This window comes from Lolium rigidum, chromosome 3 (assembly GCF_022539505.1).
Source record: "Lolium rigidum isolate FL_2022 chromosome 3, APGP_CSIRO_Lrig_0.1, whole genome shotgun sequence".
In the NCBI taxonomy this organism is placed as follows: Eukaryota; Viridiplantae; Streptophyta; class Magnoliopsida; order Poales; family Poaceae; genus Lolium; species Lolium rigidum.
The window spans coordinates 260,470,606-260,497,197 of NC_061510.1; the positions used below are offsets into that span (position 1 = coordinate 260,470,606).

The window sequence follows — 26,592 nt, forward strand, 5'->3', positions numbered from 1 at the left end:
CCACTTACTTATTTTATGATAGCCATCGAGCTCGAAATTTCTGATATATGTATTTTGCCATATAGGGTGCTCCACTTAATTTGCATTAGGCCACATTATTTATCCACATAGCCTAAAATTGCAAACAAGTCAAGGAAATCTTTGTAGAACTTATTCACCCTCTCTAGGTTACCGATATTGAACTTTCAGTTCCCGCTCACGGCTAGCTCTTCAAGCTCGTTCGCCGCTGGCTCTCGCGCGAGTGCCGCTCCCGCTCTCCTCGCTCGCGCCCCGCACGCTCCATCTCCTAGTCATGCAAATGGTCCGGTCCTAAGGGAGAAACACAGGTTCAGGTTGAACCGGTTGCTGGACCTCCAATCTTAAGGAGAAATACCAGGTTCAGGTTTAGCCCGCACCTCTTTTACTAGGGTAATAGGTAATCCTACAGGGTCAAGGTTCGACCCTCTCCTCTGTTCCTGATAGTAGAACGCATCAGCAGTACATGGTCATTAACTACCAATAGGTTTAGGCTTGATATTTTAGCTCACGTCTATACGTCGGAGGTCAGACCTGCCACCGGAACTCCTGGCCACCATCCTCCGCCACGGCACCTACTTCTCTCCCTTGTAAATCACCAAGGTTATGGTGTCCACTCCACGGCAGAGCTGGAAGAACAGTGCCACCTCGTCGCTGTCAAATCCCCAACACCAAGGTCATTATCTCCACCTTCCGGCCGGCGAGAGCAACGCGTGCATTGAGCTGGGCGAATTCTGCATCGCTGACATCAAATTTTTCCAAGGGAAGATCAATGCCATGTTCGACGAGACACTGCAGACTACGCACACTCACACTCGACAAAGGCCACCTCGACGAGGGTGGAGGGGCCGACACACGGGTGAGGCGGTGAGCCGCTACTAAAGAACGGGGTACGAGACGGCGTGCTACGCGAGCTCTGGGCGCTCCCTGCTGATAGTGCCTCCCGCGGCGTCGCGGCGATTTTGCGGCCGGCTGCTTCCTCTGCTCCACCAATGGGTGCTAGATAGAGAGAAGCGGGAAAGAAGTGGTGGAGGTTAGAGAAGCCAGAAGGGAGTCGAGGCTCCACACCGACGAGCTCTAGGCGCTTCTCAGCTACGAGCGCGGATTTCTCTGCTCCCGCGGGCTGCGGCGTATGTTCATGTGGATGCTGAGCGCAGGTTCGATCCTAGGGCCAAAAGGGTTTAACCCGACCGCAACGAATTTATAGGCGACGGTACCTATCGGTGTCATATTTTTTTCATCAAAGAGTATAGCTCCAGCCTCTGCATCCAAATGATACATAGAGCTTTCTTCTTTATTAAATTATTCGCAATACCTTATAAGGAAAATACAAAGATCAACTCGAAGCCTCCTTTCTAGCGACAACTCGCTATACCTACGATGAAGGGAGGACCATGAACAAGGCTATACTCCCTGACGGTAAACCAACACACATCATCCAAAAAGCAAAACCATGAGGGTGTGCCATTGCACACGTCGCAGAGTTCGCAACCGCTATCTATTTCGAACCCGTCTCCAAGCGAGATCAACGCACTGACCGTGCCAGGCCTGCCGTCGATGTCACCATCCTGCCCGCGTTCAGCAGTCCTCGCCCGTCTTCGATACTCCGCAGCTCCACGCCGCTGAGAATCATCGACGACAACATGGTAGATGAACATCACTCCACCAAAAACACCTCCATCATCCAGCCGCAGCTCCAAAACGATGCCCCAAGAGGTAGCACGACGCAGGGAGCGCCGTCATCGTCCGATCCTTGCTGGATCTAGGGTTTCCCCTGGAGCAGCATCAGTGAGTTCCCGTGGACTGCGACGATGATGCCTTCAAGGAGGAAGCGACGCTTAACACCGCCATCGCCCGCCAATCTTGACATGGTTTTCACCGACAGCCGCGAGTCCCCAACTCGGCGAGAGAAAACGGAGAGGCCAGCAAAGATGATGCCTTCGCAGGGGAACGCCGCCAATAGCCGCCGCCATCATCCGCCAAGAACGAAGTCAAGGCGCGGTGTTCACCGGTGGCCCCTTCGCCGCTAGCTCGTCGTCAACTAGATCTTCATCGCCGGGTAGAGGGATCTCGTGATCCGCCACCCCAGCAACCAGCCGACCTCCTCCGGCGAAGAAGAAGGTTGCCTCCACCGTCGAACCCAAGGCTGCTGCCCCGGGCAACCTCGTGTCGCGGGAGAAGCCCGAGACCATCTCCATGTACCGGTGAGCGGCCGGGGGGAAATGGCGCAGACCATGGGCCTGGCCGCCGCCCACCACCAGCCCCTGCCGACGTGCTGCGGGGGGAGCCGATGGGAGGAGGGAGTCTGCAGCGCCAGGCCGCCGCCACCCATCCATCCACGCCGACCAGGCGCAGCATCGAGGAGGAGGGAACTCGTCCGCCGTCCACTACTCAACAGCGAGGAAGGGCCCCCGCCGACGCCACGCCCCAAGGTCTTTGCCCCGGCGGCGCTACCGGTGTCATATCTACCATTAAATCTATGCTTTTAGATTAGTGCGGCTTTCGACATTTGTATAATATAAAACTAATAATTGAAACACAAGTGAAACTTTTGCGAAACTAAAGTGATACATGAAAAATATCGTGAAGCATTCTGAGCAAAAGTGAAACTGATGACATCATTGCTAACGTAACTAGGTTGTTTCGCAAAATATTCGTGTTTCAGTTATGTTTCAATTATGTTTTAGATTTGTATCATAATTTTATGTAAGTATTAGTCAGCACATGGCTGATGTCACTGCTGAATGACACTCATGTAGGTGTAGTTACTTTAAAATGAGATTTTTTGGTTTAACCCTTGTTAGACTTGAAATTTTCCGGGCCATCCCTTTACCCAAAGAGCAGGTTCTGACCAGTGGTCCAACAGGTGGGATAGGACCACCTGCACCTTGACCATCTCCAGCCCACCTCGCCCCTCCACTATTTTCTCTATCTCATTTCATATTTTTGTGTTGTTGTATTCACGATGAGGTAGTACCGGTCCAATAATAAGAGGTAGTATAGGTCCAGGTCACGAATCTGACTGTTTTTGGTCCCAATAGACATATTCTCCCCACTATTTATACCTTTTCTTCTTCATATTTTTAGTAGCTCTTTCACTCCATTCTCTCTCCTCCATTGCTGATCTTGAAGAGCTTCCTCCACCTCTTGATTTCTCCAATAATTTTTAATATTTTTGAGAGAAAAGAGAGAGGACATCTAGATTAACTACTCCACCAATCAAATCCTTCTCTTTGTGAGGGGAACTCACTAGATCTAGATCTTGGAGAAATTTGGTGTTTCTCCATCTTTTTGTTTTTCTTCTCTTATTCCCCAATAGCTTTGAGTAGTTTTGTTGAAATTTGGGAGTGAAACACTTGAGCATCTTAGTGGTGTTCTTGCCACTGTATTAGGTGCATTGGTTTGAGTTCTCTACGGAGATTCGGTTTCGTGAGTTCGTGAGTGTTTCCTCTTGGGTTCTTGGAAACCTAGACAGTGTTGTAGCCTTTGTGGTCTTGCAGCCTGTTGTGGCCTTGTAGCCTTTTGTGGCCTTGTAGCCTTTGTGTTGGTTTACTTGAGAGACTCTGATTGTTGTGGAGTTTGCCTCCAGCTTGTTACTTGGGAGATTGCCCCAACTTGTACGGGTTCGCTGACCACCCTCAAAGGTTCCTTAGTGCATCGAGGATTTCCCTCTTGGTGGGAAGGCTCAAGGAGAATATGGTGTGCCTTTGTGGAATTTGGAGTGCCTTGTGCCTCCACACCGCTTCAACAGAGAGCAGCACCCGCAAGAGTGTGAACTTCGAGATACATCGTCGTCTCCGCGTGCCTCGGTTACTTCTCAACCCGAGCTCCTTTACTTATGCACTTTATTTTGAGATAGCCTTCGTGGTTGATGTTCTATATGTTGCTATCACCTTGTTACTTATCTTGCTTAGCATAGGTTGTTGGTGCACATAGAAAAAACTTAGTTTATAGGTTTTGTGCTTGACAAGTAAAATCTAGTTTTATTCCATACTTGTTCAAACCCCCATCGTAGAAGTTTTTCAAAACGCTTATTCACTCCCCTCTAGGCGACATCTTCGGTCTTTCAAATTGGTTAGTCGAAGCACATATTGTTGTATGCGCGGCTGCAGCTTGATGAAAATGTCTTCACCCACTTGGAAAGTTCTTTTGGTGCATTTTTTGTCAGCCTGGTTCTTCATGTACTGCCAGCAAGGGTGCAAATTTTATTGCTAACCAACTGAACTTTCTTGAGTTCTTTCATCCACTCCTGCAATGGAGGATTTGTGCAAGTGTATGTAGCATCAATTCCGCACTGTCTTGGTTAATGTACATAAAGAGCCACAAAAGGGGCCATTTGGATGGCTGAGTGGTAGCTGATATTGTACCAGTATTCGGCCAACGAGAGTAACTGGCTCCACTTTTCTAGGCATGCTTATGTGAAGTAGCGCAAATAGATCTACAAGCACTGTTTTGCTCGTTCCGATTGGCCGTCTGTTTGCGGGGGATACGCAGAGCTCATCCTGAGTTCGCTGCCCACTAGAGAGAAGAAATATTGACAAAAATGGCTAGTGAAAATGGGACCCGTATGTGAGATCATGACCTTGGCAAGGCTGTGTAGCTTGAACAGATTCGTTAGATATGCTGCTGCCACATTAGGGCATCAGCAATGGTGGCATATGAAAAAAACTTGCTTCGTCAGTTCATAAAGTTGCCAGAAGCATCATAGTTGGTTTCATCTCTCCAATTCAAGCATCGTCGGGTTCTGACTACCTCCAGAGAAAAAGAGAGGATGGCCCCACCGGGAGAATAGCACATGCTCTCTCTCTCTCTCCCTCTCCCTCTCCCTCTCCCTCTCCCTCTCCCTGTCTCTCTCTCTCTCCCTCTCTCTCTCCCTCTCTCTCCCTCTCTCCCTCTCTCTCCCTCTCTCTCTCTCAGGATCATGCCTTTTGCGCTTAAGATCCCGCCTCTTGACGAAGAGACTTTTACAAGTTGTAGAGCAGGTACCCTAGCAATCCGAACCTACGTGGTGTCTAGGGCAGTCACCTGAGGCTATGCGCTGGGCATGCCCTTAGCTGATGTGAAGGGGTGATGTGGAATAAAATGCGCGTACCGTCTGAACTTGTCAACTACCACCATTATATAGTTGGTTGTTCCTATTTTATTTTTGATTTTGAGTAATGTAAAAAATCAGTAAACGACTGTAGGCCATTGAAATCAGATCTAACTTTTTTTTGTAGATACATTTTCTTATAAAAATGTTTTATAGGGTTGACGTCGTTGCCTCGCCGTCATGTTGGGGACCCCCGGGGCCACGCGTCCCATTCTATGCCAGCGATATTTTGTGGAGACAACCTGATCGGGCCTATGCCGACGGCCTACGGTGGCCGTCGGCACAGGTTCCCTACACCGATGGCTTTCATGTGCCGACGGTGTTCTTCACGGCCTGCCCTATTTTTTTTAGATAAAAGGTCAAATGGCACAACGTTAAATTTATAACGCCACAAACGGCGAACATGATACAAAGAGCTGAACCCAGTTTACAAGGTAACACTACACCCACACACAAGAACAAGACTAACAAAGAGCTACAACCAGATGCAGGGATCAAATGGGCGACTATTACTAGACTACTTCGAGGAAGAGCAAACACTGGACGGCCTGCGTTGTCGTGCCGAAGCTCACCCGAGAGCTCGGGAGAACCGACAAACACAACGCACCGTCATGCCGACTTCATCGTTGTAGGACGCCACGGAAGCAGACCACCACCAGGAACCGACCAGCAGCCCTATTCGAGCCTTTTGCCGACAGCCCCGACAAAATGTCATCGGCACAACTCCTGGCTGTCGGAACCTTGTCTGTTTCCATAGTAATACAACTCGCCATGTGTAGTCATACAGATAGCTACCAGGAGTAGATGATACTCCATGTGGTTCGACAGTTTTTCTTTTTCTGATTGGAATTCCATGGAATGTAGGAAATGTGGCATCATATACGATCCCTAATGCCAATGCGTGATGCTGCTCGTGCTGCTTGCCTTTCTCGCGCCTTTCTACATTACTGGAAATATTATCCCAACCTCACCTTGGGCTGGAAAACACTTTGCTCAAAGGGACATGGAGGAAATTTGAGCGGCAAAATTGACTGCATAGTTAGAAACCACTCAAGAATTGGTTTGAAGATATTGAAGTCTTAATTTAGGTGGTGGTGACAGTACATTTCCTTATATTGCACTACAGGAATGTTACGCTATGCCGACGGCCGCCCGCCCTAGCCTGGCCGTCGGCGCAAGCTACGCCGAGGGTTGCCATCGGCGTTGCCCCTCGGGCAAGGTTCACCTCGGGAGAGCCCACATGGCTGTCGGCGTAGCTGCGGCCGTTGGCGTAGGCGGAGAGGCCGACGGCTGGGCCCTCCCCTCGGAGTACCGGGCCACACCGTCGGCATATGCTGCTACGTGGCACGTCTTGGGCGGGCCTGGCGACGCTACGCCGAGGGCCGCACCATCGGCATATGGTGCTACGTGGCACGTCCTGGGTGGGCATGGCTACGTCTACGCCGACGGTGCGACCCTCGGCGTAGCCGGGCCGTCGGCATAGCCCTGACCATTTGGTCCTACGCCGCGGCTATGCCGACGGCAAGGCCCTCGCCATATCTGTGGCCATTTTTTTTTTGCTGTTTTGGTTGTTTTGCTAGTTGGGCAGCACATCAAACCACATAAATTCACAGATAATTCACAGGAACTTGAAGTGCAAATAGCAAATAGACATAACATGAAGTGCAAATAGCAAATAGACATCATAGTGTCATAACATCATCCAAATCTACATAGTAGTGTCATAGCATGAACTAGAAATACATGGTACTACATGTCTAGCTCCAGGCCTAGTGATCTCCTAGGAAAAGCTAGAGGTTAGCGAGCTCTTCACTGTTGAATTGAGGCGAGGACTGACGATACTGTGCTGCAGCAGAAGCTGCAGAAGAACCACCGTGAGAAGCGCCGGGAGAAGAACCGGGAGAAGTACCGGCATAAGGGCCACGAGAATGGCCGGGAGAAGGATTACCATGATGAACCGGTGTGATCTCACGCCCACCACCCTGGTTCCCGGAATATCCCGTTCCCTACATACATGTTCCCTAGATGTTAGCAACTTGCGAGACAAAGAAAAACCAATAGTATTCGGTTTGGCGAAGAACTTACCGGTGTACTCCCATAGTATGTCGCAGAGAAAATTTCCTTCAATGGCATCAATGGCGTCGGCCCCGGCAAGGGAGGCCACGGCCCTAACTCCACTGTTTGTCCAGTTTGAGTGGCCACCATCGACACCTGCAAGATAGTTTGCATGTCAGACTTTGTAGAAATAAAGCATCAAACAAGGGGAAAGTGGGACTTGTCATCATTTGCGAAAAGAAAGGTTGAAACTTACATGTACATACGTCATGTACTCCTGGAACTCCCTCTGGTGTCGGTGAAAGGACTCCTGATATTCTTGATGAGCGGCCACGTAGGCCGCCTTGAAGTCAGGCTACAATTTCACAAATTCATATGTCGTTAGCACTTAGCCATGCATGAACGAAAGTCGGAAAGAGGATGAAAATGAGGAAAACTTACGTCGTATGCGGGTTGCCGAGGCTAGCAACGAGGCGGGATAGGGGGTTGTCTTTGGTGAGGCCCGCCTTGAGATGCGTGAAGGTCGTGGTGAGGGTATGCTTGACGATCTTGTTAAGCATCTTGAGACGGCCATACGGCAACCATCCGGACAACATGACCAACGATGGATGGATCCATACTATCTCAAGGTTCCCTCCGGTTCACCCGCCTGGTGATTTCCACCCTATACGTCCAGAACATGTCTAAGTGCCGTCAGTGCATGTGCGTGTAGCTGGACGCACCCGGGGGGTATAACATTGGATCAAACAACACCACACCATGCTAGTGTACATACCATGTGGTTCACACACACTTTTTTTTGGGTTCATTCCCACCTCCGAGGCTTGATTTCCAGGAAAACCCTAATCTGTTGACCGCGCGGTCTACACCATTGACTACACCCCAGCGGTGGTGTGGGGGGTGGCATTGTGCCTTCGTTTGAGCTTGGTTAGGTCATGGGAACTTGGCGGGAGAAAAGGGCGGGAAAAATGGTGGGATAGAAAGGGCGAGAGAAAAAGGGCGGGAGATAAATAGCGGGAGAGAAATGGCAAGAGAGAAAGGGCGGGAGAGAAAGGGCGGGAGAGAAAGTGCGGGAGAGAAATGGCATGAAAGTTATAGCATGTTCTGAAACTAAAGATGATTTTTACAAAAAAAATCTTGAGAATTATATCATTTACCTGTAGTTCAAATTTGGTCGTCCTCCAGCCGATTCGGGCTTTCACGGACTTGCGGGGAAATTTTTCTTAGGCGGAGCTCCCGAAGATGTCCTAGGGCATGTGCACCAAAGACATCTTCGAGAAGCTCCGCCGCGGGAGATTTCCCAACCCTTTCCCAAACAATTTTACAAGAGATGGAGGCTTTCCCGGGCTTGCGGGGAAATTTTTCCGAGGCGGAGCTTCTGAAGATGTCCTAGGGCGTGTGCACCAAAGATATCTTCGAGAATCTCCGCCACGGGACATTTCCCAACCCTTTCCTCAACAATTTTACAAGAGATGGAGGCTTTCACGGGCCTGCGGGGAAATTTTTCCGAGGCGGAGCTTCCGAAGATGTCCTAGTGCGTGTGCACCAAAGACATCTTCGAGAAGCTCCGCCATGGGAGATTTCCCAACCCTTTCCACAACAATGTTACAGGAGATGCAGGCTTTCACGGGCTTGCGGGGAAATTTTTCCGAGGCGGAGCTTCCGAAGATGTCCTAGGGCATGTGCACCAAAGACATTTTCGAGAAGCTCCGCCACGGGAGATTTCCCAACCCTTTCCCCAACAATTTTACAAGAGATGGAGGCTTTCACGGGCCTGCGGGGAAATTTTTCTGAGGCGGAGCTTCCGAAGATGTCCTAGTGCGTGTGCACCAAAGACATCTTCGAGAAGCTCCGCCACGGGAGATTTCTCAACCCTTTCCACAACAATGTTACAGGAGATGGAGACTTTCACGGGCTTACGGGGAAATTTTTCCGAGGCGGAGCTTCCGAAGATGTCGTAGGCCCTGTGCACCAAAGACATCTTCGAGAAGCTCCGCCACGGGAGATTTCCCAACACTTTCCCCAACAATGTTACGGGAGATGGAGGCTTTCACGGGCTTGCAGGGAAATTTTTCCGAGGCGGAGCTTCCGAAGATTTCCTAGTGCGTGTGCACCAAAGACATCTTCGAGAAGCTCCGCCACGGGAGATTTCCCAACCCTTTCCCCAACAATGTTACATGAGATGGAGGATTTCACGGGCTTGCGGGGAAATTGTTCCGAGACGGAGCTTCCGAAGATGGCCTAGGGCCTGTGCACCGAAGACATCTTCGAGAAGCTCCACGACGGGAGATTTCCCAACCCTTTCCCGAAAAATGTTATGGGAGATGGACGCTTTCACGGGCTTGCGGGGGAAAAAGTTTGAGGCGGAGCTTCAGAAGATTTCCTAGGGCATGTGCACCAAAGACATCTTCGAGAAGCTGCGTCATGGGAGATTTCCCAACCCTTTCCCCAACAATGTTACGGGAGATGGAGGCTTTCACGCGCTTGCGAGGAAATTTTTCTGAGGCGGAGTTTCCGAAGATGTCCTAGGGCATGTGCACCAAAGACATTTTCGAGAAACTCCACCACGGAAGATTTCCTAACCCTTTCCTCCGGCCATGGGGACGAAGCACCCTTCCTTGCTTGTTTAGCTTGTTGAGCTGCTTGTGTTGTTGTGTTGGAGGAGAACACATGGGTATATATAGGTAGGCGAGGGGCTGAAACGGCGGGAAAACTTGGCGGGAGAGTGGGCGGGAGAAAACGACGGGAAAACTTGGCGAGAGAGAATGGGCGGGAGAAATGGAGCGGGAAAGTTTGGCGGGGAAAAAGGAAAACACAACATGTGCTATGCCGATGGTGTCCCTCGGCATATGCATTGCATGTGACGTCATTTTGGCGGGAGGAACAAATGAAAAATGGTCGTGCGCTATGCCGACGGTGCCTCTCGGCATAGACGTGACACTGCCACGTCTCCGTTAGGGCACGGCCAAGCCGGGCTGCCACCCTGCAGCTGTGCCGGCGGTCAGGAATACGCCGAGGGTGGCCGTCGGCATAGCGAGGCGTACGCCGAGGGTACATGTACGCCGAGGGGCGTACTGAGGGGCTGGGCTGGCCAGCCTGTACGCCGACGGTCCCGACATTTGGCTGTCGGCGTACGGCGCGGCCGTCAGCACACTAGGCTATATAAAAAGTTCCCATGCTCACTTTTATCAGATGGGGTTTAAAACTCAATTCGCCATCTTCAACTTGGCTCTTGTGCCTTCCGTCCCATGGCTAAACTTAGCCCTTCAGAAGCCCAACAAGTCTGCATCTGTGTTCTGTGCGTATTACTGGGGATGAATTAGGGTGCCTTCTTTCCAACTCCCCCGCTTTGAAGCAGTTGAAACTTAATGATTGCAAGGAGATAATTTTCCTAAAGATACCTTGCATGCTGCAGCGGCTCAGCTGCATAAGTGTTGTTGCATGCTGGAAGCTTAAAGTGATAGAGAGAAAAGCTCCAAATCTCTCCAGTATTGACTTTAGCGGAGAAAATATAAAACTCTCACTCAGAGAAGCATTGCGCATGAAGGACTTGCGCATGCGCTGTGCCAACCGTCGTCCGTTATGCTCGTGCCGAGCTGCCATCCATTATGCCAAATCTTGATACTCTTAATTTAGGTTCAGAGAATGAGGTATACTCATAAGATTTTTGGTGATGCAGCGTTGCAATATGTGCATACGAAAGCAGTCATACCTTGTGTATATATAATTAATCTGAACATGACATATATTTGTTGTGCTGGTGGCTAATACACCAATGCTGCCTACAAAATTCATCTACCTCAAGCACCTGACTATTCAAATTAGGTGAGAGACATTTTCTCCATCCTATGATTATTTTTATCTGGTTTCTTTCTTGGATGCATCAACCTCCTTGGAGACTTTGTTCTTGGATGTAAGTGTTGGATTATTAGGCAATTTCCGTGTGAGTTTAATTACCAAAAACAAGATTACAGATGCACAAGCATACTTAACCACGCACATCAGACTAAGCACATGCATCAGATCTGAACATGGAGCAAGTAGCAGTGCAAGGTAGGAGAGGAAAAACACGTACATCGCGACCGGGAAGGTCGCACCAGCAGCACCACCACCACCATGGGAGTTGTTGATGTCGCCCATGGTGTAGTCGGATCTATCGATGAAGCAGCCGAACCGTCGAAGAAGAAGACGAACAACAGCGAGCAGTCGCGCCGAGACGCTCCCCAAAAACCTTATCGCCCGTCTCCCGGTGCAGGATCTCAACGGACGGGGTTTCGGAGGCCTGCTCTCCCGGACGGCTGTGCACGCAGTCGCCGGGATGGGGAAGACTAGAGAGTAGCACAGCAAAAGGAACTTCGCGAGAGAGAGATCTAAGAGCACTGTTCTCCAGATCTGATCGGTCTTCTTGTATAGCCTGGGAGGAGAGCCGCCCCGACCGCGTTGCCACGCGTAGGATGCCAGGGACACGCGGCGAGCATGCACATGCAGGTCGACACGTACCCAACACAGTTGGTGCACCAAGCAAAAATTTAGGCTTCCTTGAGTGTGTCTCGAACTCGAACTCGAGTCACGAAACGCGACGTGCGTGCGTGACGAGGCGAGGCGGGGCGGGCGGAGGAGGAGGAGTGCGCGAGGGCTCTCTCTATTCTCACTCACTTGGAATGACTAGAACAGCAGCCCTTATAAACCAGTCCAACTCTCTCCCAACTAGCAATGTGGGACTAAACTTTGTCCCCCAAGGCTGTCCCAAGCTGCCAACGTGATGGGCCTTGAGATTTCAGGAATTGTAGATTATATGGGCTGCCTTATCGGGCTGCAGCCCATCTACATTCAACAATCCCCCACCAGATCTCATATGCACATCGGATGACACATTAGTTCCATTCACCGTTTAATATACCCGCACTTCGGTGGAGACCGTTAAGTTGAACTTCCACCTAGGCAAGGTGCTACGCTTGACTACAACCGAACAATGGACTATGCCTTGAATTGTCGAGCCTTTGTGCAAGCAAGTTTCGCTCAATGCCGGCACGGTACTAGGCTACCTTAGCCTTCCCTCGGGTGGAGCTTATAAGTCATACTCCTCGGCCCTTCATGAGCTTACTAGAGATTCACCCAAATCTCCCACACTATGACCAGTAGTGTCACTCATATAGGTGTGTTCTTCAAAAGATCGCCCTGTAGGACGGCGTCTTCGCTCATCAAGAGCCGATCACAACACATTAAGACATTGTCAACCTGCCTTACAGTAGCTATGAGAGAATTGCATCTGCAGCGGAGTGGGAGTATAAATTTTCTCTCAACTCAGTTGCTCCGGTTTGTTTTCCCAGGTCCTACTTCACGGAATTTTCGATTACATAGGTTGGATTACCCCCTCGGCAACTCAAGTGGGTCTCAAACCCATCTCTCTCGATGCAAGGTCTATCATATTTCTTGATAGTCCTTTTGTGAAAGGATCTGCCAGATTTTTAGCACTTTGGACATAATCCAATGCTATCACTCCGGAGTTCTTCAGTTTTCTGACAGACTTCAGTCTCCTCTTGATATGTTTGGAACTTTTCATATTATCCTTAGAACTTTTCACTTTGATAATCACAGTTTGATTATCACAGTTCATGAGGATAGCCGGTATTGGTTTTTCAACCATAGGCAAGTCCATCAAGAGCTCACGAAGCAATTCCGCTTCGACAGTAGCTGTATCTAATTCTGTGAGTTCTGCTTCCATAGTTGACCTCGTTAAGATGGTCTGCTTGCAAGACTTCCAGGAAACAGCGCCACCACCAAGAGTGAAAACATATCCACTTGTGGCTTTAATTTTAGCATCAGAAATCCAATTGGAATCACTATACCCTTCAAGTCCTCTTGGATACCCGGTATAATGAATTCCGTAACTCATGGTTCCCTTTAGATAGCGCATTACTCTCTCAAGAGCATGCCAATGATCATCTCCCGGGTTGGCCACAAACCGGCTAAGTTTGCACACAAGCAAACGAGATATCGAGCCTCGTAGCGCAAGCTAAATACATGAGTGAACCAATGATTTGAGAGTATCTCAATTGATCTCTAGTTGCCTTTTCATTCTTTCGAAGCAAGACACTAGGATCATAAGGTGTGAGAGAAGATTTGCAATCAGCATAGCCAAATCTGTTCAACACCTTCTCAACATAATGAGATTGCACAAGAGTAATCCCATTATTCTCATCTCGCAATAACTTGATGTTCAATATAACATCAGCTTCTCCAAGATCTTTCATCTCGAAACATTGAGATAAGAAGGTTTTTACCTCCTCAATCACTTTGAGACTTGTCCCAAATATTAGTATGTCATCCACATACAAGCATAGGACAACTCCCTCACCCCCACCATGGCGGTAGTACACACATTTGTCGGCTTCATTAACAACAAAGCCCACAGATGTCAAAGTTCTTTCAAACTTCTTGATACGTCTCCGACGTATCGATAATTTCTTATGTTCCATGCCATATTATTGATGATATCTACATGTTTTATGCACACTTTATGTCATATTCGTGTATTTTCTGGAACTAACCTATTAACAAGATGCCGAAGAGCCGATTGCTGTTTTCTCGTTGTTTTTGGTTTCGTAAATCCTAGTAACGAAATATTCTCGGAATTGGACGAAATCAAAACCCGTGGTCCTATTTTGCCACGAAGCTTCCGGAAGACCGAAGAGGAGTCGAAGTGGGGCCACGAGGGGCCGCCACCATAGGGCGGCGCGGCCTAGGCCTTGGCCGCGCCGACCTGTGGTGTGGGGCCCTCGTGTGGCCCCCCACGTTGCCCTTCCGCCTACTTAAAGCCTCCGTCGCGAAACCCCTGATGCGAAGAACCACGATACGGAAAACCTTCCAGAGACGCCGCCGCCGCCAGATCTCCTCCGGCACCCTGCCGGAGAGGGGATTCATCTCCCGAAGGACTCTTCACCGCCATGGTCGCCTCCGGAGTGATGAGTGAGTAGTTCACCCCCGGACTATGGGTCCATAGCAAGTAGCTAGATGGTTGTCTTCTCCTCATTGTGCTTCATTGTTGGATCTTGTGAGCTTCCTAACATGATCAAGATCATCTATCTCGTAATTCTATATGTTGTGTTTGTCGGGATCCGATGGATAGAGAATACCATGTTATGTTAATTATCAAGTTATTACCTATGTGTTGTTTATGATCTTGCATGCTCTCCGTTATTAGTAGAGGCTCTGGCCAAGTTTTTGCTCTTAACTCCAAGAGGGAGTATTTATGCTCGATAGTGGGTTCATGCCTGCATTGATACCTGGGACAGTGACAAAAAGTTCTAAGGTTGTGCTGTGATGTTGCTACTAGGGATAAAACATTGATGCTATGTCTAAGGATGTAGTTGTTGATTACATTACGCACCATACTTAATGCAATTGTCTGTTGCTTTGCAACTTAATACTGGAAGGGGTTCGGATGATAACCTCGAAGGTGGACTTTTAGGCATAGATGCAGCTTGGATGGCGGTCTATGTACTTTGTCGTAATGCCCAATTAAATCTCACTATACTTATCATGACATGTATGTGCATTGCTATGCCCTCTCTATTTGTCAATTGCCCGATCGTAATTTGTTCACCCAACATGCTTTTATCTTATGGGAGAGACACCTCTAGTGAACTGTGGACCCCGGTCCATTCTTTAATACTGAAATACAAATCTGCTGCAATACTTGTTTTTACTCGTTTTCTCTCGCAAACAATTATCTTCCACACAATACGGTTAATCCTTTGTTACAGCAAGCCGGTGAGATTGACAATCTCACCGTTTCGTTGGGGCAAAGTACTTTGGTTGTGTTGTGCAGGTTCCACGTTGGCGCCGGAATCTCTGGTGTTGCGCCGCACTACATCCCGCCGCCATCAACCTTCAACGTGCTTCTTGGCTCCTCCCGGTTCGGTAAACCTTGGTTTCTTTCCGAGGGAAAACTTGCCGCTCGTGCGCATCATACCTTCCTCTTGGGGTTCCCAACGAACGTGTGAAATACACGCCATCAAGCATATTTTCCGGCGCTCGTTGTCGGGAGATCAAGACACGCCTGCAAGGGAGTCTCCACTTCTCAATCTCTTTACTTTGTTTTTGTCTTGCTTTATTTTATTTACTACTTTGTTTGCTGCATTATATCAAAACACAAAAAAATTAGTTGCTAGCTTTACTTTATTTACTGTCTTGTTTGCTATATTAAAAACACAAAAAAAAATTAGTTACTTGCATTTACTTTACTTGATTCATCATGTTTCCTTTTAATATTACCACAAAAAACATACCGGTAGGACGCGGGTCTATAATTGGGAGAAACAATATAGAAGAATTTTTCAGTCATGTTAGTACCGTTGAAGACTTTGAAGATAGACACTTGGTAGAACTTGCTCCTACTTATGAAATTGCTGCTGCTCGCTTTAGTTCGCATGTTGGAAACTAAATTTGTTAATCTCAATCCTATAATGCAACACATGTTTCTTACACTCGGTGATATGGAAGAGGGGGAAAAGAAAGATTTTGTTTTAGAAACCCTTCTTAGAGAATTTGGTGGTCTAGCAAGAGAGGCTAGAAAGGTCTTTGCTAAATTTAATATGCTTGGTTCTCATACTAATTTTGTTGGTCTCCTTGAAAAAATGGACATGGATAGAATAAGGTACACTAATAATACTAATGATGGTGGGGAGATCAAAGCACCAATACCATGTAAACTCCTAGCTATGAATGATGCACTAGAAAATAACTATGCTTGGCTTGTTCCTGAAAATTTGTTCGATGAGAGTAGCAAGCCCAAGACTAATGAAAAGGGAGACGCTGAAACTTATGTATCTAATATACTATGCATGGTTGAGAAAACTCCAAACCCCGCTGTAGATGCACCACCCTTTGATAACACTTGAGATACACTTTCTGCGCCTAGCTGAAAGGCGTTAAAGAAAAGCGCTTATGGGAGACAACCCCTGTTTTTACTACAGTATTTTTGTTTTAAATTTGAGTCTTGGAAGTTGTTTACTACTGTAGCAACCTCTCCTTATCTTAGTTTTATGTTTTGTTGTGCCAAGTAAAGTCTTTGATAGTAAAGTAAATACTAGATTTGGATTACTGCGCAGAAACAGATTTTTTTGCTGTCACGAATCTGGGTCTAATTCTCTGTAGGTAACTCAGAAAATTAAGCCAATTTAAGTGAGTGATCCTCAGATATGTACGCAACTTTCATTCAATTTGGGCATTTTCATTTGAGCAAGTCTGGTGCCCTAATAAAATCCATCTTTACGGACTGTTCTGTTTTGACAGATTCTGCCTTTTATTTCGCATTGCCTCTTTTGCTATGTTGGATGAATTTCTTTGATCCATTAATGTCCAGTAGCTTTATGCAATGTCCAGAAGTGTTAAGAATGATTGTGTCACCTCTGAACATGTTAATTTTTATTGTGCACTAACCCTCTAATGAGTTGTTTCGAGTTTGGTGTGGAGGAAGTTTTCAAGGATCAAGAGAGGAGTATGATACAATATGATCAAGGAGAGTGAAAGCTCTAAGCTTGGGGATGCCCCGGTGGTTCACCCCTGCATATTCTAAGAAGACTCAAGCGTCTAAGCTTGGGGATGCCCAAGGCATCCCCTTCTTCATCGACAACATTATCAGGTTCCTCCCCTGAAACTATATTTTTATTCCGTCACATCTTATGCACTTTGCTTGGAGCGTCGGTTTGTTTTTGTTTTTGTTTTGTTTGAATAAAATGGATCATAGCATTCACTTTATGGGAGAGATACACGATCCGCTGTAGCATATGGACAAGTATGTCCTTAGGCTCTACTCATAGTATTCATGGCGAAGTTTCTTCTTCGTTAAATTGTTATATGGTTGGAATTGGAAAATACTACATGTAGTAATTCTAAAATGTCTTGGATAAATTGATACTTGGCAATTGTTGTGCTCATATTTAAGCTCTTGCATCATATACTTTGCACCCATTAATGAAGAAACACTTAGAGCTTGCTAATTTGGTTTGCATATTTGGTTTCTCTAGAGTCTAGATAATATCTAGTATTGAGTTTTGAACAACAAGGAAGACGGTGTAGAGTCTTATAATGTTTACAATATGTCTTTTATGTGAGTTTTGCTGCACCGTTCATCCTTGTGTTTGTTTCAAATAACCTTGCTAGCCTAAACCTTGTATCGAGAGGGAATACTTCTCATGCATCCAAAATACTTGAGCCAACCACTATGCCATTTGTGTCCACCATACCTACCTACTACATGGTATTTATCCGCCATTCCAAAGTAAATTGCTTGAGTGCTACCTTTAAAATTCCATCATTCACCTTTGCAATATATAGCTCATGGGACAAATAGCTTAAAAACTATTGTGGTATTGAATACGTACTTATGCACTTTATCTCTTATTAAGTTGCTTGTTGTGCGATAACCATGTTTCTGGGGACGCCATCAACTATTCTTTGTTGAATATCATGTGAGTTGCTATGCTTGTCCGTCTTGTCCGAAGTAAGAGAGATCTACCACCTTTATGGTTGGAGCATGCATATTATTAGAGAAGAACATTGGGCCGCTAACTAAAGCCATGATTCATGGTGGAAGTTTCAGTTTTGGACATATATCCTCAATCTCATATGAGAATAATAATTGTTGCCACATGCTTATGCATTAAAGAGGAGTCCATTATCTGTTGTCCATGTTGTCCCGGTATGGATGTCTAAGTCGAAAATAATCAAAAGCGAGAAATCCAAAATGCGAGCTTTCTCCTTAGACCTTTGTACAGGCGGCATGGAGGTACCCCATTGTGACACTTGGTTAAAACATGTGTATTGCGATGATCCGGTAGTCCAAGCTAATTAGGACAAGGTGCGGGCACTATTAGTATACTATGCATGAGACTTGCAACTTGTAAGATATAATTTTCATAACTCATATGCTTTATTACTACCATTGACAAAATTGTTTCATGTTTTCAAAATAAAAGCTCTAGCACAAATATAGCAATCGATGCTTTTCTCTTTGAAGGATCATTCTTTTTACTTTTATGTTGAGTCAGTTCACCTATCTCTCTCCACCTCAAGAAGCAAACACTTGTGTGAACTGTGCATTGATTCCTACATACTTGCATATTGCACTTGTTATATTACTCTATGTTGACAATTATCCATGAGATATACATGTTACAAGTTGAAAGCAACCGCTGAAACTTAATCTTCCTTTGTGTTGCTTCAATACCTTTACTTTAATTTATTGCTTTATGAGTTAACTCTTATGCAAGACTTATTGATGCTTGTCTTGAAGTACTATTCATGAAAAGTCTTTGCTTTATGATTCACTTGTTTACTCATGTCATTACCATTGTTTTGATCGCTGCATTCATTACATATGTTTACAAATAGTATGATCAAGGTTATGATGGCATGTCACTTCAGAAATTATCTTTGTTATCGTTTTACCTGCTCGGGACGAGCAGAACTAAGCTTGGGGATGCTGATACGTCTCCGACGTATCGATAATTTCTTATATTCCATGCCATATTATTGATGATATCTACATGTTTCTAAAGAACTCTGGTGAACAGGTGGGTATGTGAGCACCCTCTAAATGGCTGACACATGGCTAACAGACGTTTGTAAAACGTTAAGGGGTCCCGGTCACGGAAGCAAAGCAAGGCCACGCTTCTGTATCCAGATTCCTATCTCTATGCCCAGCCGTGAAAAGCAAGCGCAGGGCCCAGCACACACCGATAGCACCGGATCAGCACGGCCAACATCGAAGCACCAAGCAGCAAACAGTTAAACAAGCAGCATTTTTTAGCACGTTCGACCTATGGGCAGAAAAGAAGCAAGAGAGAGAGCCATGTCCATGCATCTTATTAGTTTTGGATTTAAAAGGGGATGACCCACGGACGCGGATTTTTTGATCATAGGTGCTATGCACTGGAATTGCTGTCCACAGAATACAATATCTAATACACACGTCGTGTACCATTGGAGTAATTACAATTGCGTGGGTACAGAAAAGAACAGGAATTTTCTAGCAGAAACGTATTCTAACAACTAAGAATTTTATTATTTAGCTCCAGAAAAAATCTAGAAATCTTATTATTCCAACAAAACATTTCAACTTACTCCAGGAATCTTTTCTAACAACTAAGAATTTTATTATTTACCTCCAAAAAATCTGAAAAATGGAAAATTATTGTTTTACCTCCAGAAATTTTCAAGAAAAATAATACAGTCTGTTTCCGAATTAAAAATTAACTTAAAAGGTTAATTAGAAACTAGGAACCACGATGTCCATTCAAGGGATTAAAAAAAGTCAACTGAAGTCATCACCAAATTCACCATCAACAGTGTTCACCGAGGCAAGATTCTGAGAGAATCAGAACAGAGAAATTAATGGAGATCTGGCATCCTCTCGTTGAAGTGCACCGTGGCGTTCCTGGGCATCCCTCGGCGTCCACTGCCTATCTAGCACAGGCTTCCGCATCGTCGCTGCCTTCCTCAACGCCCTCGTGAGCGGGATGTACACCACCGGTTTGGCCTTGACTGACCCCGCGCTCGACGCATCCTCCGGCCAGTCGCCGATGACATAGATCAGCTCGTCCCTGACTTGCCGCGAGCAGAGCACGGCCGTCTCGATCCGCCGCGACCTCCCGCAGAGCACGTCCGCCCCGACTGTTGCGCGGCCGCGGTGCTAGCGCCCTCCGCGCCTCTTCCACCGTCCCCATCGACCGTACGCGGAAGAAGAATCGCGGGAAGCTCTGAGTGCTCCTCGATTCGGGGCTGCGCCCTGCCCCCAAGATCCGAACGCGCTCGTCGAGCTACTCCTGAACGGCGCCGGCGCCGGCGCCGGCGGCCTCGGGGGATGTTCGCTCCTCCACGCGGGCGTCCGTCCCTGCCCTAGAATCCGAGCGCGCTCGCCGAGCTCCTTCCGTGCGGCGCGGGCAGCAACGTGGGGAATCGTGGACGGCAAGCACGACGAGCCCGGCCGGTCGACGGGGGGCGTGGGGCGCCGCCGCCGTTCGCGATGCAGGGGTGGAGGTGGGGTGGGGCGTTAGGGAGGAGTTTATGGCATTTTCTTCGTAGGCGACAACCGCGCTCGCGGCCCTGGGAATCTGTGGCGGTGGAAGAGGCGGACATGAAAGGGGATCCCGGCGGCGGACATGGAACGACGAGAGACTGATGGATGGCTAGAAAATGGGATCCGGCAAGGAAAAGAGAGTGATTTGTGCGGTGGGAAAAGGAAGAAGAAGACGAGTGCACTGTTCCGCTTTTATGCAGGTGGGCCAAACAGGTAGGACAAGCCGGTTTTCTCATAAAATATGCATGTGAGGCAGGCGAGTCAGGCTGAAAAGCAGATTCCACGCCGTTAGGTCGCCGTCTATTAAGCTAGAATCTTAAAGCAAATCCGATGATCGAGGAAGGGTGCACACCTATACACATGATCACCAAATTCACTCTCCTACATGTTTTATGCACACTTTATGTCATATTCGTGCATTTTCTGGAACTAACCTATTAACAAGATGCCGAAGAGCCACTTGCTGTTTTCTGCTGTTTTTGGTTTCAGAAATCCTAGTAACGAAATATTCTCGGAATTGGACGAAATCAAAACCCAGGGTCCTATTTTGCCACGAAGCTTCCGGAAGACCGAAGAGGAGTCGAAGTGGGGCCACGAGGGGCCGCCACCATAGGGCGGCGCGGCCCAGGCCTTGGCCGCGCCGACCTGTGGTGTGGGGCCCTCGTGTGGCCCCCCATGTTGCCCTTCCGCCTAATTAAAGCCTCCGTCGCGAAACCCCTGATGCGAAGAACCACGATACGGAAAATCTTCCAGAGACGCCGCCGCCGCCAATCCCATCTCGGGGGATTCTGGAGATCTCCTCCGGCACCCTGCCGGAGAGGGGATTCATCTCCCGGAGGACTCTTCACCGCCATGGTCGCCTCCGGAGTGATGAGTGAGTAGTTCACCCCCGGACTATGGGTCCATAGCAGTAGCTAGATGGTTGTCTTCTCCTCATTGTGCTTCATTGTTGGATCTTGTGAGCTGCCTAACATGATCAAGATCATCTATCTCGTAATTCTATATGTTGTGTTTGTCGGGATCCGATGGATAGAGAATACCATGTTATGTTAATTATCAAGTTATTACCTATGTGTTGTTTATGATCTTGCATGCTCTCCGTTATTAATAGAGGCTCGGCCAAGTTTTTGCTCTTAACTCCAAGAGGGAGTATTTGTGCTCGATAGTGGGTTCATGCCCGCATTGATACCGGGACAAAGTGATGAAAAGTTCTAAGGTTGTGTTGTGTCTGTTGCTACTAGGGATAAAACATTGATGCTATGTCTAAGGATGTAGTTGTTGATTACATTACGCACCATACTTAATGCAATTGTCTCGTTGCTTTGCAACTTAATACTCGGAAGGGGTTCGGATGATAACCTCGAAGGTGGACTTTTTAGGCATAGATGCAGCTTGGATGGCGGTCTATGTACTTTATCGTAATGCCCAATTAAATCTCACTATACTTATCATGACATGTATGTGCATTGTTATGCCCTCTCTATTTGTCAATTGCCCGACTGTAATTTGTTCACCCAACATGCTTTTATCTTATGGGAGAGACACCTCTAGTGAACCGTGGACCCCGGTCCATTCTTTAATACTGAAATACAAATCTGCTGCAATACTTGTTTTTACTGTTTTCTCTGCAAACAATCATCTTCCACACAATACGGTTAATCCTTTGTTACAGCAAGCCGGTGAGATTGACAACCTCACTGTTTCGTTGGGGCAAAGTACTTTGGTTGTGTTGTGCAGGTTCCACGTTGGCGCCGGAATCTCTGGTGTTGCGCCGCACTACATCCCGCCGCCATCAACCTTCAACGTGCTTCTTGGCTCCTCCTGGTTCGATAAACCTTGGTTTCTTTCTGAGGGAAAACTTGCTGCTGTGCGCATCATACCTTCCTCTTGGGGTTCCCAACGAACGTGTGAAATACACGCCATCACTTCTCATGCCATTGTTTGGGTGCTTGTTTTAGACCATACAAAGATTTGTTTAATTTACACACCTTTCTTTCTTGACCTTGTAGTACGAAACCATCAGGCTGTTCCATGTAAATTTCCTCGTCCAACTCTCCATTTAGGAAAGCCGTCTTAACGTCTATTTGATGAATGAGAAGACCGTGTGAGGCAGCCAATGACAGTAGTAATTGAATGGTGGTCAATCTCGCCACAGGTGAGTAAGTATCGAAGAAATCTTCGCCTTCCTTTTGGGTATAGCCTTTGGCTACAAGCCGAGCTTTGTACTTCTCAATAGTACCATCAGCTCGAAGCTTCTTCTTAAATACCCATTTACATCCTACAGGTTTGCACCCATAAGGACGCTCAGTTAACTCCCACGTTCCATTAGCCAAGATGGAATCCATCTCGCTTTGAACCGCTTCCTTCCGTGAGTCTGCATCAGGAGATGCGAGAGCTTCTGAAACGGTAGTGGGAGTATCATCCACAAGATACACAATGAAATCATTACCAAAAGACTTTGCAGTCCTTTGTCTCTTACTCCTTGTGGGAGCTTCATTGTCATCTTCATCAGAATCTGAACTCTCATCATCAGATTCTTCATCAGACTCCATAGGAGTTTCATGTATTGGATCAGATTCCCAACTAGACATGCCATGCATATCTCTCATAGGAAATATATCCTCAAAGAATGTAGCATCTCTTGATTCTAAGATGGTGCCAACATTCATGTCGTCCACTCCAGATTTCACCACAAGAAATCTATAAGCAGTGCTATGGGCAGCATAGCCAAGAAAGACACAGTCCACGGTTTTTGGTCCAAGCTTTCGCTTTTTGGTGATTGGCAAATTCACTTTTGCCAAACACCCCCAAGTTCGTAGGTAGGAGAGTGTTGGTCTTTTCTTTTCCCATTCCTCATAAGGGGTAATCTCTTTATTCTTGGTTGGAACACGGTTTAGGACATGACACGAAGTCAATATAGCCTCCCCCACCATTCCTTGGATAAACCCGAAACATCTAACATGGCGTTAACCAAATCTGTTAGAGTACGGTTTTTCCTTTCCGCAATCCCATTGGATTGTGGGGAATTGGGAGGCGTCCTCTCATGGATTATACCATGTTCCGCACATAATAAACTGAACTCATTAGAAAAGTACTCTCCACCACGATCGGACCGAACCCTTTTTATCTTTCTTTCAAGTTGATTCTCAACTTTGGCCTTATAGATTTTAAAGAAACTAAGAGCCTCATCTTTAGTTTTCAGGAGATACACATAACAGTACCTAGTGGAATCATCAATCAAAGTCATGAAATATTTCTTTCCACCTTTTGTCAACTCACCATTCATCTCACATAGATCTGAATGTACGAGCTCTAGTGGTGCCAAGTTTCTTTCCTTCGCAGGCTTGTGAGGCTTGCGAGGCTGCTTTGCTTGCACACAAGCATGACACTTAGAGCCTTTGACAAAGGTGAATTTCGGAATTAAACTCATATCAGCAAGTAGCGTCATACAACCGAAATTAACATGACAAAGTCGTGAATGCCAAACATTAGTTTCATTAACACTAGTGCTTACATGGTTCACAACATTATCACAGAAGTCTTCTAGAGAGAAGCGAAACATTCCCTCACATTCATATCCCTTTCCAACAAAAGTTCCATATTTAGATAGAACAACTTTATTGGACTCAAACACCAACTTAAACCCATCTTTCATAAGACGGGAGCCACTAACGAGATTCTTCTTGATAGAAGGGACATGCAGCACGTTCTTCAGTTGCACGATCTTTCCGAAGTAAACTTCAGATCTACCGTGCCAACACCACGAACAGTAGCATGTAACCCATTCCCCATCATTACTGAGGAACCTCGGGCCTGTTAAGAGGTAAACATGGAGATGTCGACACACACATGAACATTGGCACCCGTATCAACCCACCATTCCGTGGGCTGAAACACCGAAAGAACAGTAGGTAACATATTACCATACCATGTAGTTCCTTCCTCTGTGTTGCCAATGACCATGCTGACAGAATTTGAGTTCTGTCCAGCCTGACATTTCTTTCCTTTGCGTTGTGGACAACGATTAGCCCAATGGCCAGTCTCGCCACACACCCAGCAAGGATATTTCTTCTCCGTTTTCCCCTTCTTCTTGAAGTTGGTAGTCCGGGAGACTCCCTTGTTCTTTCCCTTGGACTTGTGGGCATTTTTCCGTACCATATTGGCAACGAACGTCCATCGGTTCCTCCAAGTGTGTTTGTCTTTTGCCCTCGCCTTCTCCTCAACATCCGGAGAGCCCATGATATTCTCAACGTAAAACTCATGCCTCCGATGTTTCAGGGAAGTGGCAAAGTTCCTCCATGAAGGGGGAAGCTTAGCGACAATGCATCCCACGACAAACTTGTCCGGTAGCACACACTTGAGGAGCTCAAGTTCCTTTGCCATGATCTGTATCTCATGAGCCTGTTCTACCACAGATCGATTCTCAACCATTCTGTAGTCATTGAACTGCTCCATAGCATACAGCTCACCTCCGGCATCGGCAGCACCAAACTTAGCGTCCAGTGCATCCCACAGTTCCTTCCCATTTCGGATGTGCAGATAAGCATCAACCAACTTGTCTCCAAGCACACTTAGAACGGCACCCACAAAGATTACGGTGGCATCCCCGAACGCTTTATCCTCTTCGGGAGTAAGCGGACCTCTGGGAATACCTTCCGCAACTCGGTGCACGCCCATAGAAGTGAGCCACAAGAGGGTTTTATTCTGCCATCTCTTGAAATGAGAACCCGTAAAAGGGCTCGGTTTGAGCGCAGCAGCAAAACCAGACGGTGAAAATTGCCTATGCATATAAGGTTTTTGGATTGTTGGATTATTAGGCAATTTCCGTGTGAGTTTAATTACCGAAAACAAGATTACAGATGCACAAGCATACTTAACCACGCACATCAGACTAAGCACATGCATCAGATCTGAACATGGAGCAAGTAGCAGTGCAAGGTAGGAGAGGAAAAAACCAGCAGCACCACCACCACCATGGGAGTTGTTGATGTCGCCCATGGTGTAGTCGGATCTGTCGATGAAGCAGCCGAACCGTCGAAGAAGAAGACGAACAGCAGCGAGCAGTCGCGCCGAGACGCTCCCCAAAAACCTTATCGCCCGTCTCCCGGTGCAGGATCTCAACGGACGGGGTTTCGGAGGCCTGCTCTCCCGGACGGCTGTGCACGCAGTCGCCGGGATGGGGAAGACTAGAGAGTAGCACAGCAAAAGGAACTTCGCGAGAGAGAGAGATCTAAGAGCACTGTTCTCCAGATCTGATCGGTCTTCTTGTATGGCCTGGGACACGCGGCGAGCATGCACATACAGGTCGACACGTACCCAACACAGTTGGTGCACCAAGCAAAAATTTAGGCTTCCTTGAGTGTGTCTCGAACTCGAAGTCGAGTCACGAAACGCGACGGGCGTACGTACGTGACGAGGCGAGGCGGGGCGGGCGGAGGAGGAGGAGTGCGCGAGGGCTCTCTCTATTCTCACTCACTTAGAATGACTAGAACAGCAGCCCTTATAAACCACTCCAACTCTCTCCCAACTAGCAATGTGGGACTAAACTTTGTTCCCCAAGACTGTCCCAAGCTGCCAACGTGATGGGCCTTGAGATTTCAGGAATTGTAAATTATATGGGATGCCTTACTGGGCTGCAGCCCATCTACATTCAACAGTAAGTCACTGTTCCTTCTGTTGGGTTACTCTCACTCAACTGGGTCCATCGATTCAACTTCCTTCATTTTTTGTTCCATCTTCAGGAATCTCAGGAATATATGGAGCGTGAATCGGTTTTTGAAGGTCCCTCACATTTAAGGCAGCTGCCTGAAAACCGCCATGTCTGCATCAAGCGTGTGGAGATCATAGGATTCAGCTCTGCAAAGAACTTGGTTGAGTTAACATGTTGCATTGTCAAGAACGCAGTATCACTTGAGTTCCTTTTGTTGGACACCCTTCATGGTAGTGCTAGGTGTTGAAGAGAAAATAATAAAAAGTGTTGGCCCATTAGCAAGGCTGTTCTCAGGGAAGCCTCTAGAACGGCCGTGGCTATAAGATGGTTCATTGAGGATGAAGTCCCGCCTACAGCTAAGCTGAGTGTTCTGGATCCTTGCACACGATGTCATTCGAGTGGATGATGGTTGGTGTCATAAGCTTGCAGCCGGTGATATGCTGATGGAGGGTGCTAGATGTAATAAGTTAACTTAATTGCATCATGTATGATCATTTAAATTTGATACCATGCTTTGTTTCTTAGATTATCAGAAATTAAGAATCAGTCCGATTGGATTAGAGTCAAAATTGAGTTTAAATTAAACGAAAGAAACACAGAAACCGAGAAAAAAGTAAGAAATTATTTAATTGGGTC

The 26,592-nt window shown here is 47.1% G+C and overlaps 1 pseudogene; it reads left to right on the plus strand.

Annotated features, from left to right (window-relative positions):
• Positions 1 to 6,011: 6,011 nt before the first annotated feature.
• Positions 6,012 to 26,203, plus strand: LOC124696441 (annotated as a pseudogene).
• The last annotated feature ends 389 nt before the right edge of the window (positions 26,204 to 26,592 follow it).